Below are 19,060 nucleotides of genomic sequence, written 5' to 3'. Positions count from 1 at the left end.
GTTAGCTCCCCCATCACTGACCTATTCAGGGTCTACAGATGTCATCCTCCTTAGATGCAGTTAGACATTTTCAAACACAATAGCACTGTGGTGCATGCAATACATATGACGGGCTATAGTGTACATAACTAGATAGGTGTTATAATCTCAAAACTGGCAACTCTGTGTACATATGTGTTTGAAAGAATGTCCGCCTGCAACAGTGGGTGTTTGGGTGAGGCAGTTATACCCTTTTAAGGGACTGCTAACCCCCCCCCCTGTGGCAATCCTTACAGCATCTGCAGATGTCATCCACCTGAATAGTAGTGGCAGACACTGCAAAACTATCTAAGCGCTGTGGCGCATGTGCTATGTATATAGCATTATTGTATGTAAAACTAGGCAGGTAAGGATTCTACTCTCAACAAGGGCAGTTCATGAGTCAGAGTGTGTGTGTGTATATATGTATGTATATCCCTTTATAGCAGTGTGAATGTGTTAGGGCCACCACAGTACCTCTCAACCTCTTAGAGAAAGACATCTGGATAAAGCCATATAGAAAAGTGAGGCAAAGGCCAAATATTATGCTCAATCTTTAAATATTGCTGTGACAAACATAGAAAGTATGCATTTTCTGAAGGGTATGAAGCCTGATATGAAAAAATATCTCATCATTGTCTAACTTCAGTCTTTAATGATTTCACGCAAATTTGCCAGAAAACAACAGTGTTATGACAAATGGAACAAACATTTGCGGCAAACATCAGGACATTTTGCAGAAATGTGTAGAGAAGAGAGGTATGGCCACCACCTGTCCCACCCTGCAGGTTGCAGTTCATGTTTGGCCAGGTGTGACCTGTGACAATGACTCAAACAATACAGAGGTCCCCAGAGTGTAGGACAACAAACATTTCCTAAAGTTGTCCACTAGTTGCATAAAGCAGTTATTTCACATAATAAGTACCTTAATGTTATTAGAAATAACATAAGCTAAGGTAATGTGACACAAAGAAGATGTCATATTGGCAAAACAAGGAAAGTCCTGTCTGTTGCACTTACCGTGGGTATGGTATGTTCTGCCAACTGTCACAATAGTACAAGACATGTCCCACATTCCACATATGATAATGTGACAACCCTACTCTGTGTTGCCTATGTGTGTGAAATATGTGGACATGTGGAGGCGCTGTGACTAGCTGCTGCCCCAATGACCCACATGTATCTAGGCATGAATGCTAACTGCCACCACCCACATATGTAGGTACTGCCTAAGGCTGTGGTAACTGTAAGTAGTGTGCTATGTGTCATTGACCCACATACTGATGTTAACACACTGCAATGGGGTCATACAGTATGTATGGAATGGTGCCAAGGTCCTGGATTCAAGCTGAATGCAGAAAACAGTACCATCATACCATACAGCAAGGACATGGCCCCATTATTTCCCACATCAATGGCACCCCTTTAAACACACAAACTGCATTGACAGACCTGGGTACTCAGATTGATAACACTGTTGCATTTAGCCATCAAGTATCAGGAGTGGTCAGAAAAGGCTTCTATGTGGTTCACCACATAGGTAATGGGACTGCATCCAGACAAAAGGTGGATATTACCTCTGTGTAGTCCTCAGTCAGTACAATACATTATCATCATGGCCGGTCTGGTATGTACCTATGCAGATATCTGCGGCAATTGGAAAGGCTATGTTAACATCCACAAAGGTTATCCATGGCCTTTAACACTTGTTATATGCAGACAGCCTCAGATCAGTAGTGCCCCACTTGGTATTGGACAGATTGTCCACAGGCGGGCTGTGGCATGCCTAGATGGCAATGTTGTGCTCAGCCCTTCAACAACTGCCCCATATATGGGAGTTTGATTTTGTGTGCATTACCAGCATGACAGGCCTGAATCACATATGTGACAGCAAAAAAAAATATGTTGGAGAGACAGTTTTGTCTCCCAGAGGCTGCCCTGTCTCAGAAATGCACTTCTCATGCATGTCAAACAGAGTACCATGCAGACCCTCATCAAGTGCATCCATGATGAATGGATGGGAAAACAAAATTCTGTCCAAGGGGTCCAATTTGTATCTATCAATGCCAGGGGCAACAGGTGCTGATCGATAATTCTGCTGGAGATAAAGTAATGTCTAGGCTTGTAAGGGACCCAGGGCCAGTACTCTAGTAATCTTTTTTGTACCTATGAACTTGCAATCCTGCAGAACTCCCAGGTGACATGTATCAAGAGTAGCATGCTGGGACAAGTGGTATGCATGCAAGATTATGCTGTCTGCCCCCATTATCCCTCACGCACTGTTCCATGGCCACGCATAAGGACCTAGGTAAACATGTACATATACAGCCTTACCTAAGGGAGGAAGAAGTCTCTGCATTGCCACTATGCCATCTTGAGCTTCTGTAATGGCAGCAGGTCCCCACAACTTAGACACACAGACACCTGGAATAGAAACAGAATAAGATCTGTCAGACAACAGTCAATCAGCAGTACTAACCGCAATAAAGCGTCATGGCACAAAGATACATACACTTTGATGTGTACGCATGACAACTGCCAGCAGAAAGCACCTTACAGGGCATAACACTACTGCACTACAAACTGCCGTTAACTGCACTATATTCACCCTGTGCATCAGACACATATTAGCATATCCCTGTGTCAATGGTATGGATAACAGGGATGTGGCACAGGTATCACCACATGCACAGGGTGTGGTGTGGAGTTACCAAAGGCCTAGGCTGTGCCATACAGTTGACATTGTGTGTGTGTGTGTGTGTGTGTGTGTGTGTGTGTGTGTGTGTGTGTGTGTGTGTGTGTGTTTGTGTCTGGAGGGGTGTTGGTCAGCTGGGCCATGGAGAGGAGCTGTGTGTGTCTGTTGATGACCTACATATGACAGTGATGTGTGAGTGTATGCATGCACACAGTCAAGCCATGTGCTAACCCTACACAAGGCTATGTTGGACAGCTGTGGACCGTATATGGCAAAATGTACAGTTCTGCCACAACCAAGACCTCTGCAAGGATGGCAGGTGCACAAGCACCCAACTGGAGCATACATATTTAATGTGTAAAAACACAAAACACAGACTGGTTTCGGCCCAATGGCCTTCTTCACTGTGAAACACAATCAGTATAAGCACCACATTATATATCAGACATAATGGAATAATTGATCATGAATTAAACAATTATTATAAATGTTCATTAAGACCAGGTGGAAATAATCCACCTAGTTTCACAATCCAGGATTTTTCCTTTTAATTTAACAGTTTATGCCAACCTGTTTTCAGGAATCTATGTCCCAAAATTCTGTCAATAACAATACATTTAAAAGTTGCTATCTTATGAATGATAGTATGCTTGTATAAAGCATTTGGTAAATGTTTATTTCTAATGTTGCTGAGATGTTCTGAAATGTGAAGTTTTAGGGATCTGGAGGTTTGGCCAACATAAAAAGCTGAGCATGAACAGGCTACAAGATAAATAGCCCAATCACTGTTACAATTATCAAACACATTAATAGAGAAAACCTTAGAGGTATATTTGCTTGAGAACTCTTTGGTCTGACAAATATATTTATAGAAAGAGCAATGACCACAAAGGCCTAAATTCATTCTTTATGAACAGTAACAATTCTTTTGGACGAGCAAGAGCTATGTCGGACTGTTGAAATTGTTTGGTTTTGATGGATAAATATAATTGTTTTTCTGTTATCAAAAGGACTCATTTTTATTTTTTTATTTGAATTGCATTTACCATATGCTTTAAAGGTTTTCTGAAACCATTGGGGCTGTATTACATATCTTTAACTGATTATTCATCCATTTTTGGATGATAGTGTTTGCATATTTACTGTGAAACAGATAGTTTTATTTTTTTGTCATATACATTTATGTCTGACAAATAGTGTTTTGTTCATTTTGTATGAGCTAAAATGTTTTATTGTTAGCATTTTTCAGTATGGATTTAACTGCTATTCTAAAGGGGTTATCAGCAGATAAAGAAGATATTTTGTTTTTTGGGATGGGGAATACAAATAATACAAGTGTCCAGATTGAATCCAGTCCAGATTCAGTTTGTATCTCTATGTTTGATCAGCTCAGCAAACACATGAAAAATCTTAGAGCATGTGTTTGGCATTTAAGGCTTTTTAAAGCTTATTTATAAAAAGAAATTACCCCAAAGGGTTTGAGAATTTGCATTAAACCTTTAGTTGGTCAACCTGATGACATTTTGTTGTCTTCCTGGGCTGATATTCAGTAAAATGTATTTATTTATTTATTTATTTTACATTTGTTGACCGGGCTAGTCTAGCTGGATATATGTCCATTTTCAGTAGAGGCCCGGGGAGAAAAGCTCCAAACATGAATATTGAGACAGTTAACAATACATAGAACCATTAAGAATAAATACAGAGGTAGCAATGGTCTAGTGAACAGTTATAATAATACATTTGTATACTAAACAGTATTAGTAGAAATTAACTAAACAATTCTATAAAAAACTAAACTAAAAACAATTCTACAAATCACACTAGAAGGTATGAGCAAGTCATAGTTATGGGAAAGAATATATATGTCATTGTGTTATTCAAGAGGAAGTGTAGTACTACGATTTGGAAGTACAGGTTAAAGGAGAAGGGATAGGGTTAAGAACAGAAGGGGAAAAAGATGTCGGTCTGGGTTAGTACATGGACAAAGCCAATGAGCTTTCACATGTTCTTTAAGATGTTTTTTAAAAAGAGAAGTAGAAGCAAGGGTAGATAATTCAGCAGGAAGCTGATTCCAGAATTTTCCTGCAGTGTTTGAGAAAAGTGAATTCCCGGCTTTGTTGTTGGCTTTATTTGAGGCAACTAGAAGCTTGTTAGCAGAGCGTAGTGTAGCTAGATTAGTGTATGGTGTAATTAGATGAGTGAGGATAGGGGTGTTGTTAGGGTGGTACAGGGTCTTGTGCGTAATAAGTAATTGTTGAAAGAGTATCTGGTTTTTCAGTTCTAGCCATCCAAGTTGTTTGAGGTTAAGGCAGTGGTGAGTTTTAAAGGGGGAACATGTGATGAATCTAGCTATACTATTATAACAGGTGGAGAGTTTGGAGAGGTTGTTTTTGGATAGGTTGGTATATATAACAGAGGCATAGAAGAGGGTGGAAATAAGGTGGGTTTGGGCAATTGCTTTCCTTGCAGAAGGGGTAAGGAAGGGTTTTATTCTATAGAAGGTGCCAAGTTTTCTGTTAACAGACTTTATAGTAGAGTTTATGTGTTCATCATAGTTGAGATGATTATCAATAGTTACACCTAGTAGGCGGGTTGTAGTCTCTGGGTTGATGTTGGTACCATTGTTAGAGGTTAAAGAGAAGAAAGGAATGGATGATTTATGAGTAGGAGTAAAAAGCAGTAGTTTTGTTTTTTTGGGATTAAGGAGGAGGCAGTGTTGCATAAACCAGTTTTCAACATTCTGAAAAACAGTTTGGGTGAGGGAGTGGAGAGAGTATATATTCTTGCCTGTGCAGATTAAAGTGGAGTCATCAGCATATTGAATGCAGGTGGCTTGAGGTAAGTTCATGTGTAAGTTTTTAATAAATAAGGAGACGAGTAGGGGACCTAGGATAGAGCCCTGGGGTACTCCAATATTTACTGGAAGTAGTGAAGACAGATTGTTATGCCAAAGTACTGCTTGCTGTCTATTTTCCAGATAATACCTAAACCATTGTATGGCTTGAGGATCGAGAGAGTGAGCCTTTAGTTTGTTTAATAGTAGGTTATGGTTAACCATGTCAAAGGCTTTTGACAGGTCAATGAATAGAGCAGAGGAAAAAGAGTTATTGTTACGATTTTTATATATAGTGTCGGTAAAGGATAAAAGGGCAGTAGATGTGCTATGGAATGGCCTGAAGCCATGTTGGCAGTTTGCCAATAGGTTATTTTGTAGTAAGTGGTTAAGCAGTTGTTTGTGAATACATTTTTCCATTATCTTAGCTAATGGGGAGAGTAGAGCAATAGGGTGAAAGTTAGAGAACTCAGTAGATGGTCCTCCTTTATGTAGAGGGATGATATGGGATATTTTCCATAAAGCAGGGATTTTGCCCTCAGAGATAGTTCTGTTAATAAGGATTGAGATAGGATAGTCTATGGCTTTTGCAGCAATTTGTAGGTATTCAGATGGGAGATGGTCAGCAGAAGGGGTACAAGGTTTCAATTTTTGAAGAAGCTTACAGATGAGAGAAGTAGATACAGGTTGTATTTGAAAGGTGGGTAGAGAAGTATTGCAGTTATTAGGTTGGGTAGCAGTGGGGGGTGGTAAAGAATTGGCTAGGGTTTGAATGGCATCTGTGAAATAGTTATTAAAGGCATCGGGGATTAGGTTGGAGTTGCTATTGTTGAAACTGGTTGGGTCAGGAGTAGTAGTGTGACCTGGCTGAAGAAGTTTGTTTATCCCAGACCAGAATTTTTGTGGAGTTTGTTGATTGGTTTGTTGAAGGTGTAGGAAGAAATCTTTTTTGTCTCTAAGAATATCCTTTTTGGTGGTATTTCTTAGTTGTTTAAATTGGAGGTGGGTTGTTGTACATTTGGTAGATCTCCATTTGGCCCAGATTTTATTTCTGAGGAGTATCTTTTGCCTAGTTTGTTTTGTGAGCCAAGGGGCAGATTTGGTTTTTATTCTAGTGGAGCGGTAAGGTGCATGGGAGTCTAGGATTTGAAGAAAGTTTGTATTAAAATAGGTGACAGCTTCGTCTAGTTCTAGATAGGTTAGTGGTGACCAGTCACATGCTTGAAATTTGGTTAAGAAGCTGTCTGGATTAAAGAATTTTTTTAAGCGGGAGGTTTTGAGATTGTGAGTAGTTGCAATATGGACTTTTTGTCTAATAATGTAGGTAAGTATGTGGTCACTGATATCGTCTGGAAGGGTTCCTGGAGTATAAGATTCAGGGTGTCTATTGATAAGAATCCAGTCCAGAGTACTTTCCTTGTTACTAGGTTTATGGATTCTTGTAGGAGTTGTTATTAATTGTGAGAATCCGAAGAGGTTTATGTGGTTGGTAGGGTTTAGAGAACTATAAGTGGACCAGTCTATGTTAACGTCACCAAGTACAATGGTCTCCTGGGGTAGTTGGGTGGAGAGGTGACTCAGCAGGTTCTCTAGAGAATGTGTGTTATTACCTGGAGGTAGATACATGCAGATTATATAGGTAGATTTGGAGTTATTGATTTGGAGTTTGATAGATAGGGTTTCAGATTTAGAGTCTAATGATGGAAGCACATTAATGGGGGAAATTTGGAGATTAGATTTATAGAGAATGGCTAACCCCCCACCTTTTTTATTTTACAATCATTTCTAAGGATGTTATAGCCAGGAGGGCTAATTTCCTGGTCTAGAGTAGATGGTTTTAGCCATGTTTCTGTAAGACATAGAATGTCAAATGAATGGATATCTAGGAGTGCATGCAGGTGGGAGATTTTATTGTTAATACTTCTAATGTTAAGGTGAGCTATCAGAAGGGAGTTAGATGGATTTGTAATTGTAGAAAGTATAGGTACTGTAAAATTGGTAGGGTTAGTGGGGGAGTCAGTAAAGGGGACAGGGTTTGGATGGATGTCACTGTCTAAGAGGGGGTGTTGCTGGGGGTATAGTAGAGATTTTAGGAGTTTATAGAGGTTATTAAAAGTCTTTTTGGTAGAGAAGTAAATAATGTGGGTTGTTCTGTGGAATTTTGTTAATATATAGTTAGAGAAACAGGTTATGTTACTATGTTTAATGAAAAAGGTGAAAGAAGATGGTAAAGTCTGTTGGCTGCAATGGTTTTGTTCAGATAGAGAAAGATGTTCGGAGGAGGTAAGTGAGTAAGGTATGGTAAGAAAGGCTAGTGTGGTAGTTAGAATTAAAAAAATGGTGAATATAGTTTTATTAGATGGGGCCATAGTACTAGGATTTAAGTAGGGAGTATATAGTGTTAGAAGGTGAAGTAGTAAGGAAAGGAGAGTGTATGAAGAGGCTTAGCAGGTTATAAGTTAAGTAGGTGAGGAAGTACCACGGGCTTAGATAGGAGGTAGAGTAGAGTAAGGTTGGGAAGTAGAGGGAGTGGTTAGAAAGAGAGTTTAGTAGTACTAATTAGGAGAGAGAGTTAAGGGTGTGGTTCGGTGATGATGAGGATTATGTTAGGAAGAGATGGGATGAGGGAGTGGTCAGTGAAGTATAAGTTTAGGACCACTGGGGGTGGGTGGAATTTGGGGGTAGGGTAGGGGAGCGGAGTGAGCCCGTAGGGCGAACGGAGCGGGTTGAAACAGAGAATGGAGCAGCTAGAGGAGAAACAATCAGCAGAGCTGAATATTGAATTTAAGTTAATTATGTATAGGGTAAGAAGAAGCAGAGAAAAGGTAGTAGTCTGTTAGAAAACAGGCAGGTATAGCAAGTTAGGGTAAAGTGTGAAGTGCAGAGTAATTTAAGGTAAAAGAAGTGTAGAATAAAAAAGCAGAATAGCAAAAGAAAAGCAAAAGAAATATCGGATGGGTTAGAGGTGCCACCTATAGGGCAAAGCTAGTATTACAAGCAGCTACAGAAAAGGGGGGGTGGGCTGTAGCCGAATATGGAAGGAGACATGTTAGAGAGAGGAGGACTAAAAGGAGGTGTAGGAGTAAGGTCAACAAAGGTAGCTAGTTGAGGGGGGGAGGCTGCTGGCTGACCGGGCTCAGAGCATGCTTTAGAACCCCTAGATCAACAGTGAACGGAAGTATGCAATACAGGCAGGACATAGAACATACTTTCTTATTTTCTTGAGAGAGGGAGCAGGTAGGAGAGGCAGTGAGATGAAACCACGGGTCCTTTGATGGTAGGTATGTAGCTCTCAAATTATAGACTGGATCAATACAGTGAAGAGCAGGGTACTTGTGGGAGAGAGAGACAGACAACAGTAGTGGTGAGCAGCAAGAACTAGCATAGACAACAGTAAAATAGGACAATAGTTGTAAAAAAAAAAACTGTTAGACAATATACATTCACATGTTAATACTAGAAGCTGTTAGTATCATAACAGCCCATATCTTCTGATATATTAATTTAATCTAAAGGTTATACTCTATAGGCTAAGTAGAACAAACATATAGCAAATTAGATTAAAGACGTAGTCACATCTAAAAGCATATAAAAAAAAAATTAGAGACAGTACAGCCAAAACAGGAATAATGCAGATAAAGATAACAGCAATTCTATGTATAATCACTTGGTGAGAGTTAGTGCCAGTGGTAGGCTGGCTCATAGTCTACACTAGGTTTTGGAAGGAGGAGGCACAACCTAAGGGATTAATGGCCTATGGAGACCTTTTTAACAGTTCAAATTAAAATCAACAGAGACTAATACGGACAAATAAGTGTTTTTACCCATTAAAATATTGCCCTAAATTTAGTCTTTATATTTCAAAGTTACCCACTAAAATATTACCCTAAATGTAGTCTTAGTGTTCCACAGTCGCAATTTCTAGTTCACAAATGGGATAATCAGACGGTTAGTAGGATTCCATTCATCCTGAAGGCCAAAGCATTTTGTAGATTGCTTAACCTCAAAAAAAATCTCTACAGTTTGTCAAAACCCCTCACGAGTTTTATGAACGTAAAATAGACACATATATACCTGAGGTCACTCAAATTTGTGAAAAGGCTAAATCTTTTGAAGGTTCAGTGATTTATAAACAATGTTTTGATAAACTAAGGGAAGAGTTGCTTCACTTTGAACAAAATTTAAAAGAAAGAAAAATTTGTAAGTTTAACAGGGATTTGAGGGACTATCAACTTGGTAAGCCCTTTGAATATATGAAAAGTGGTAAAAATGTTAGGTTTGCCCAGAAGGAGTCTTTGCCAATGGATCAAAAGAGAAAAAGAAATAAGTCCATCTTGAAAAAATCTATTAGTGATACTTCTGGTGAGGATTCATCCTCTTATACTGATACAGAAATTGATAGACAGCAGACGTCACCAGCCAGTAAGAAGTCTTATAATGTGGAACAAGATAATTCATCACATAATTTAAATTCAGTCCCTTTATCTTTAACAAAAGGAGGGGGGGCAGGAAACACCAAAAGTAAGCATATATGGCTCTTTGGAAGCAATGTTGAATTTTATGAAACCCAGTTAACTTGCACTAATAATATTATCAATATTTCCTCAGCTGTTCTGTCCGAATCTGATTATGTGTTACTAAATAAAGGTCTAAATTTCATTCCAGGTTTTTTTGTTTCTGAAGATACATTTGTTGAAGATTTGTATGCATTTTGTAGATTGCTTAACCTCAAATTACATTTTCAGAGCATTGAATGTGTTAATGAATATAATATAAGTAATAGCTTCAGGTTTAATAAGTCAACGTTTGTTCCACCTATGAATAAAAATGTGGAGGTATTTCAAAAATGTATATTAAAGGAATTACATTTTGGTTTGAATCATCAACAACACATTTGTCCTTCAAATTTATCGATGGGGGAAGTGAATGCCTTGACACGGTTAAAGAATAATAAGAATATTGATATTATTCAAGCAGATAAAGGTGGAGCAACAGTTGTAATGGATAAATCTTTATATGTTGAAGAAGCTTATAATCAATTGCAGGATGTAAGATTTTATACTAGCATGCCCTATGACCCTACAGTGGAATTAAACAAAAAATTGATGCTTTTTTGGAATCTGCAGTTAATGAAGGTATTATAGATAAATGCACAATGTTTCATCACAGTATTTCTTTCTTCTTCCAAAAATTCAGAAAGATATCAAAACCCCCAGGAAGACCCATAGTTTCTGGAAAAGGTTCTCTCACTGAACCTCTGTCTGCCTACCTTACTATGTACCTAAAGCCTTTATTATCTGGAGTTAGAGCTAGGATACAGGACACAACGGAATTTTTGAATATCGTTTCTGATACCCAATTGGAACCCAGTTGTTTGTTGTGTACATTGGACTACTAGCATTCCACACTGGGTGGGCTTATGTGCCCTGGAATATTGGCTTAATAGAATGTCCTTATAAAGTCCAGATTTCAATACATTTCTTGTATGTTTGGCAGAGCATGTCTTGTCTAAAAATGTATGGTGCTGTGGTAGCATTGTCGCCTCACAGTAAGACGCTGTCCGGTTCGATTCTCAGCTAGAGCGTCTTCTGCGTGGAGACATGCATGAATGGGCGTACCTTTGTTGAAGGTTGTGCATCAGGCCTGGCAAGCCGGTACGTAAAAATCAACTGCCAATCATTAGCGGACCGGAGTTCCGCTGTGGCGACCCCTAACCGGGAAAAGCCGAAAGACACAAACAAACTTTAACACCAAATGTTACTTGCAGTTGAAAGGTACAGCTATGGGTGCATCTTTTGCACCCATATATGCTGACCTTTTCATGGGGTATCTTGAGCAGATTATTATATATGATAACAATCATAATATCATTCTTGGGGAAATGGATATTTGGCGCAGGTTTTTGGATGACTGCTGGATGGTGTGGAAGTCAGATGCTGTATATTTACAGGAATTTGTCTAGTATTTGAATGAAAATAAATGGGCTATCAGGTTTACCAATAATTATGATGTTTCCTCCATTTCTTTTTTGGATGTGACTATATCTAAATAACTTGATGGTACCTTGTCGAGCTCATTGTATAGAAAACTCCATCACTCAAATACGTTACTACACGCCTCCAGCTGTCATCCAAAATATATTATGGCCAATATCTCTAAGTCACAATGCATGCAAATACATAGAATCTGCTTGAACACTGAAGATTACATACATTTTGATGAAGATTTAGTAAACTGCTTTAGGGAATGTGGATATTCTATGTCTAAAGTTAGGCAGACTAGTAGGGAAGTGCAACTATTTTCCAGAAATGACCTTAAATATAAGAATCATCGCCCTCAGGTGGGCAATAAAATCAGGTTTATTACTACCTATGGTAGGAACACTCATGAATTTCTTGATATAGTGCAACAGCACTGGGATATTCTTTTGACTGATGATAGATTGTGTGATTTATTATGGAATAGATGTTTATTCTCTTTTCATATGTGTAAAACTCTGGGGAGTCACTTTAGTCACTATAAACATTTTGTGCCCATGGAACGCTCTATACAAGCCACATTGGATGGTACACAAGTGGTGCAGTGCCACCCTTGTGGCCATTGCTCTTTCTGTAAATATATTTGTCAGACCAAAGATTTCTCAAGCAAAAATACCTGTAAGGTTTTCTCTATTAATGTGTTTGGTAATTGTAACAGTGATTGGGCTATTTATCTTGTAGCCTGTTTATGCTCAGCTTTTTATGTTGGCCAAACCTCCAGACCCCTAAAATTTTGCATTTCAGAACATCTCAGCAACATTAGAAATAAACATTTACCAAATGCTTTATATAAGCATACTATCATTCATAAGACCGCAACTTTTAAATTTATTTCTATTGACAGAATTTTGGGACATAGATCCCTAAAATAGGTTGGCATAAACTGTTAAATAAATAGGAAAATTCCTGGATTATGAAACTAGGTGGATTATTTCCACCTGGTCTTAATAAACATTTATAATAATTGTTTAAATTCATGATCAATTATTCCATTATGTCTGGTATATAATGTGGCGCTTATGCTGATTGTGTTTCACATTGAAAAAGGCCATTGGGTTGAAACCGGTCTGTTTTTTGTGTTTTTAGACATTAAACGTGTATGCTCCAGTTGGGTGCTGGCTTTTTGTTGAGAATGTACAGTTCACCTTCTCCAGTGACGGACATGGGAACTGGTTCTGTCAGGAGTGGCACTGACACCACCATGCCCAGGGCCAGATGTGGCACTACTTGCTGCTGGTGACTGGTGTCTGCTGGGTCGACCACCCAGGACCATGTGCCCATGGCCTGCCACGTTTTGGTGTGGACAGTGCCCTCCCTTTGGTAGTGCTGGTGGCACTGCCACTACAGGAGTGTGACTGTGCATGGTCATGGGGGCTCTCAGCTGATGTTGTTACTGACCTACATCCACATGTTCAATGCCCTACTTCCACCACATGTTCAAGGACAGACATTGCATGGTTAAGGACTGACAATGTCTCACCCCACCGTCTATCCACTACATCAGCAAAATAACATAAGGCATTGCCAATGTCATGGAGGGAGTCATGCATGCCAGGCAGTGTGGCATCCAGGACCCTGAGCACCCATCTGGTGTACCATTCACAATGTGCCTGTGCCTCCATGATGGACCAAAATATGTGTCTGGCGACACATGCTGTAACACCTCTGACAGGTGCTGGATGGGCAGTAGTTCTTCTTCAAGCACCCCTGTCAATATGCATGTGTGGGACCTTGGCATCTCTCTGGCTATGGCTAGTGTCTGCAGTCACAGATGCCATAGTCACCACACTCCCCTGTTTGATGTCACCACCCTCTGACTGCCCAATATTTGTGGCTGCTGGGTACTGGGTATGTGTAGGCATACTGACTGTGTGCAGAGTTATTGGGGGTGGAAGTGGGATGTCAACCAATGGGACAGATTCAGCCCCAACAACCCTACCTGGGCCTCAAAATGGCCACCATCATCATCAGAGTCCGATGAGACACTGACATCAGGTTGTGAGATGGACTCACTCCAACCCCCATGGTCACCTGTGAGGGGAAGACAACATGACTACATTAATTCTTGCACTATAATGTCGGCTGTTCCACACACGCACACACAAGCATACAGGTGAGGTGCCACAAAGGCATTATACAGACCACACCTTCTGACCAATGCCATGCACAGCACACAATCAGACCACAACAGACACACTCTGGACAGGCCCTCAACAACATGCAGTGCAGCTACGTCCAGTTAAAGTTGCTAGTACTATACAACTGTGAGATACGTGACAAGTCAGAGTATATGATGGACCTTCACCTAAAACATATTGCACCCATTTACACAATAGTAATGCACCCCTGTATAGCAGACTGGCTACACCTTTACAAAAAATACATGCTAATATGTTACAGGTCCTGCAGGTATGCTACTATGATTACCAGTGTGATGTACTACATCACCACAAGTGAACATGCATGTGCTGCAATATGGCTAAGCTTAACAGTAGCGTCCATGGCAAACTGGCAGCTCTTAACATGCCTATGATATAGATGAGCCATAACAAGACAGTTCCACACTCACTGGCTACAGGATGATGGTCCCCAGCCACACTAGAGGTACCTAGGGATTTGCAGGGGAGAGGTATTGTCAGCAGACACACATGTGGCATTGGTACAGGATAATATATGCATTTATCAACATGTACAGTATAAACTGTGGTGCTACTCAAATTGCTGACATTCACAATATGTGTGCACACATGTGCATTACAAAACCCCACCCACAAATGCAGGTTGACCTGTCATATGTGTACAGATATGCAGAGGCTGCCACTATGACTGTTACAGTATTAACGTGATGACCACTGGAGGCTTACCTGGATGCTCCTCAGCTATGGAATGTGTGCCACCCACCTCCATGACATATGTTGTGATAGTTTCTTGTGAGCTGGTGGCTGAACCCAGGTTTGCCAGGAACTCTTCTGTGTCTGAGAGTGGAGGTTGTATAGCAGGCCCTCCCCCGGTGCCAGCACAGTCCCTGGCCACAGCTGTGGCCCTTTTCTGTGCATGATGTATTATATCTGTAGCCTGGTGTCGGACCTGTTCATACCTCCTGTTCCGGTGGCCACATCTTTCACCATTGCTATGACATCTGCCCACAGTGTAGCACATTCTTGCTAGATATGGCTAGTCCTTGACAACAGTACCTGGTGATGGAGTTTCAGGGCATCAATAATGGCAGCAGTCTCAGCTTTTGAGAAAGGTGGATTGCAATGTCTATACATCGCACCTGAAACACATGAAGAGGGGGACACATCACAAGACCGCATACATTGCTCACCATTATGTACACACCCTGCACATCCACTTTTTCCAGCACTATCTACAGATAACTCCCACATCATACCCCACCATCTATCAGCACAGTATGTATGTGGCTATCAGCAACATAGTGGCAATACAGCATGCATTGCCCTCTTGATCCTTATGTTTCATGCTACTTGCTGCATGTGCTATGAGGTGTTTAAATGCATTTACGTGCTGCACCTATTACTGCTTGTTCATAGCCTGTCTACATGGTATGCTATGGTGTTAGCCTCCTACTGTTGTAGTATGCACCTGGGCTGTAAGCCCACCCTTCAGGTCTCCCTGGCCTTCCTCCCTCATATTCTGGACTATATAGCAGGACAATGTCCTACAGTTCCCCCTGCCAGTGTGGTTGATATGGGTGTCCTGGCACAGTGTACCACCTGCCTCATGTACATGAATGGACAACCATCTACAAGCACCACCAAGGAACACACTGCGTGAGAGAAGCAATGACAATTGGAACCTGCAGTCCATGCTCTCTCCCTGTCAAGGCCACATATCTGTCCCCAAACAGGTTGTCAACACAATCAGTACACCTCCCACACCAGCCACACCTACACAACACACACACACACACACACACACACACACACACACACACACACACACACACACACACACACACATATATATGCAGTGGTTCTCAACATACACATCCACAAACAAAGGAGATCTCTGAGGCAAAGCCACATGTGAATGCAACAGCCATACACAGCACATGCCACAGATGGCCACATACCTGTGTCCCACAGCCACACAGGCATCAGCACATGTCAAACATGTAACACATAGGAGACACCATTGTGAGACACACTGATGTGCCTCTCACCTGGTTGCATATATAGATGGTTACAGTTAATTGTGTGTCAGGCGACAGACTCCACCATATTGCATAAGCACTGCTGCCTCACACCAACAGGTACTGTCATGAGTCTGTCACAGTCCATGTTGGCATTCCTGACCTGACATATACGTCCCTGGACTATATGCAGTGAGACATGAGTAAACACACTGATTATGTGTCCCAGGCAGACATGTCCCTAGCCTTATGCAGCATTCTGCTGTCACTCAGACTGATGCTGCAATACAATCAGGAAATGATTGACCATAACATGTGGCCTTTTATCCCATGATATTCCAGGGGGTTCCAGTACCTCTGAGTCTGGGATGATATGGTCAACAGACCATGATGCTCTGCATCTGCAAGTGATGTTGACATCCTACAGAATGGCCTCACTGAGACCAATAACTGGTGTCAGAACTATGGCCTTAAGCTCAATGCCAGAAAATGCATCATTATCCCATTTGGGAAAAACCCGGTTCCCATGAATTGCCACATTGATGGTAGTCCACTGAACGCAGAAGGCATTATAAGAGATCTGGGAACACATGCTGGCAGCAACCTCTCTTTTGATCACTGCATTGCCACTGTGGTCAGAAAGTCCTTCTATGTGGCACATCGCATTACTAAGGGTTTTGCATCCAGGAAGAAAGAGGTCATTGTCTCCCTCTACTCTTCCCTCATTATGCCAGTCATCGAGTACAGTGCCTCATCTGGCATGTACCTCACTAGACACCTACAACAACTGGAGAGGCTACAAAAGTACCTCACAAAGAGGATCCTAGGCCTTAAACACTTGTCCTATATGGGCAGACTCAAAAAACTCCAACTGTTTTCTGTCTAATATCGCCTACTTAGAGGTGATCTCTGCTTGACTTACAAAGCCCTGTCTGACCTAGCTCTGTTAGAGATGCTACATCTAAAGAAATCCCAATCCCTCCACACCACATGCTCCAGAGACCTCAACCTCCTTATCAAAATCAACAGAACATGTTGGAGGGACAGGATCATAACCCAGAGACTGCCCATGCTATGGAATAGACTTCCCATACATGTCAAGCAGAGAACCTCACTGGCCCTCTTCAAGAGGAATCTTGATGAGTGGATGGGAAATAGAAAATTCACCCTGGCGATAACTCCAGCGGCTCTACTCAACAGAGGCCCTGGGAACTAAGGTCAGGTGGCATGACCACAGGTGCCAGGGTAATCCTATGGCTAGGCTTGTAAAGGCCTCAGGGCCATTAGCCTAGTACACACCTATGAACCTATAAGAAATGGCCTCCATCTGTCTTCACTGGCCTTCATGCATTTGGCAATGGTTCTTGCCACCCCATAATGACTCCATTAGTTAAAGTGGTGAAGTTATCACTACCAGCATACAACTGTCAGCGCAGTACACATTGAAGGCCATGCTGATAAATGCTAGGGGTGTACACATGACTCTGCCCTCATTGCAAGCTTTCTTAACCCTGGGAAATGCAGACATCTGTGCAGTCACACAGACATGGTTCAAAGCTGCAGACAGCACCCCAGCCTTACCTGGTCAACCGTCCTATCATACATTCAGAACCCAAAGTGTAGCTGGTAATGCCATGGGACATGGGGTTTCAGTATATGAGACACATACACACCTTCATGCTGTACAGCCAGTAGGATGCACAGGGGACACTGAAGGGGCAGTTCACCATTGGCAGCACACCTATTCAAATCATAACTAGCTACCGGCCACCACATGTGACCAGGAAGCCCATTCTGCCTATATAGACCTCATCAACTGTATTAGGATTTGGGTCTGTACCCTGATCCTGGGTCAGTTGAATGACCCAAACATACATTGGAAAATGTACCCATGTCACCAAACAAATGGCCAGACAGCCATCAACAGTGGAATTACAAACACCTCGGTGCAGCTAGGGGCTACCCCACATGAGGTGAAGGTGTTTTGGAGTTTATATTACACCACATGGGTTACCACTGCAGCATCCCTACAGTGTAATTCTCTGTGGCATAGCAACCATTATCTGGTCACTTTTACAGTCACCATCTCTCCTACAATAACCGTCAGCCATACATATACCTCCAACATGGAGTACATCCTCCTGGGGGGGGGGTGTACACAGCCTCGCAGCCCCTAACCCTTCATTAATGACTGGCACCAATATGCACACATACACAAGTTCATAGGTTCATAGGTTCATAGTAGGTACTAGGCTATCGGCCCAAGGGCCTACGTAAGCCTAGCCAACAAGGTTCCCTGACTTACACCACCCAAGAAAGTTATTTTCCTGTGCCACTGTCGAGCAGAGACACAGAAGTGATCCCCAGGGTGTATTTTCTATTTCCCATCCACTCATCAAGATTTTTCTTGAAGAGTGCTAATGAAGAACTTTGCTTGACATAGATGGGTAGCCTGTTCCAGGGTATGGGAAGTCTCTGGGAAAGGAATCTATCCCTCCAGCATGTCCTGTTTATTGTGGTAACAAGGTTTAGGGCCCTAGAGTGTGTAGCTCGGAGGGATTGGGATTTGTTTAGGTGTAGCATGTCCAACAGCTCTGGGTTTGACATAGCTTTATATGTTAGGCAGAGATCACCTCAGAGCACGCGATATGCTACAGAGTAAAGCTGGAGTTTTTTGAGGCAGTCAGTGTAGGGCATTTGTTTGAGGCCAGTAATCCTCTTTGTGGGGTACTTCTGTGGCCTTTCCAGCTGCTGCAGATGTCTTGTGAGGTACATTCCAAAAGGGGCATTGTATTCTATAATGGGTCTAATGAGTGTCGAGTAGAGGGGAACATTGACCTCTTTTTTACTGGATGAGAACCCTTTTATGATGAGGTGTGCCATGTAGAAGGACTTCCTGACTACTGTGGTGATGTGACTATCAAAGGACTATCAAAGTGTTATATGTGCATTTGTATAGATGCATGAAGTCGGGTATACCTGACAGGACTACATCATCCTCTGCTAGGATATGTACACCTGTCTCGTGGACATCTGCAATACATGTTGTCCATAACAGGGATGACATACTGCTGTCCGAGATAAAATACAGGCAGGTGCCCATATTGGAGCAATGTCTCCTTAGTGTGAACATGCGAACGGGATCAGTCCTGGAAATGTGCACAACAAACACATTGCTTACATTGTCGACATCCACTACAGACAATCATCTCCCCATCTGCACATATGTCTGCAACATCACAGGAAGCACCTGCATCTGCTCACTTGTGGTGGTCAAGGACACCAGCTATACCAGTGCTGTAGGTATAGCATACTGA

Source organism: Protopterus annectens, chromosome 3.part0, assembly GCF_019279795.1.
Source record: "Protopterus annectens isolate FY-2018-M chromosome 3.part0, PAN1.0, whole genome shotgun sequence".
In the NCBI taxonomy this organism is placed as follows: domain Eukaryota; kingdom Metazoa; phylum Chordata; order Ceratodontiformes; family Protopteridae; genus Protopterus; species Protopterus annectens.
Note: the sequence above shows the minus strand (reverse complement) of the source record.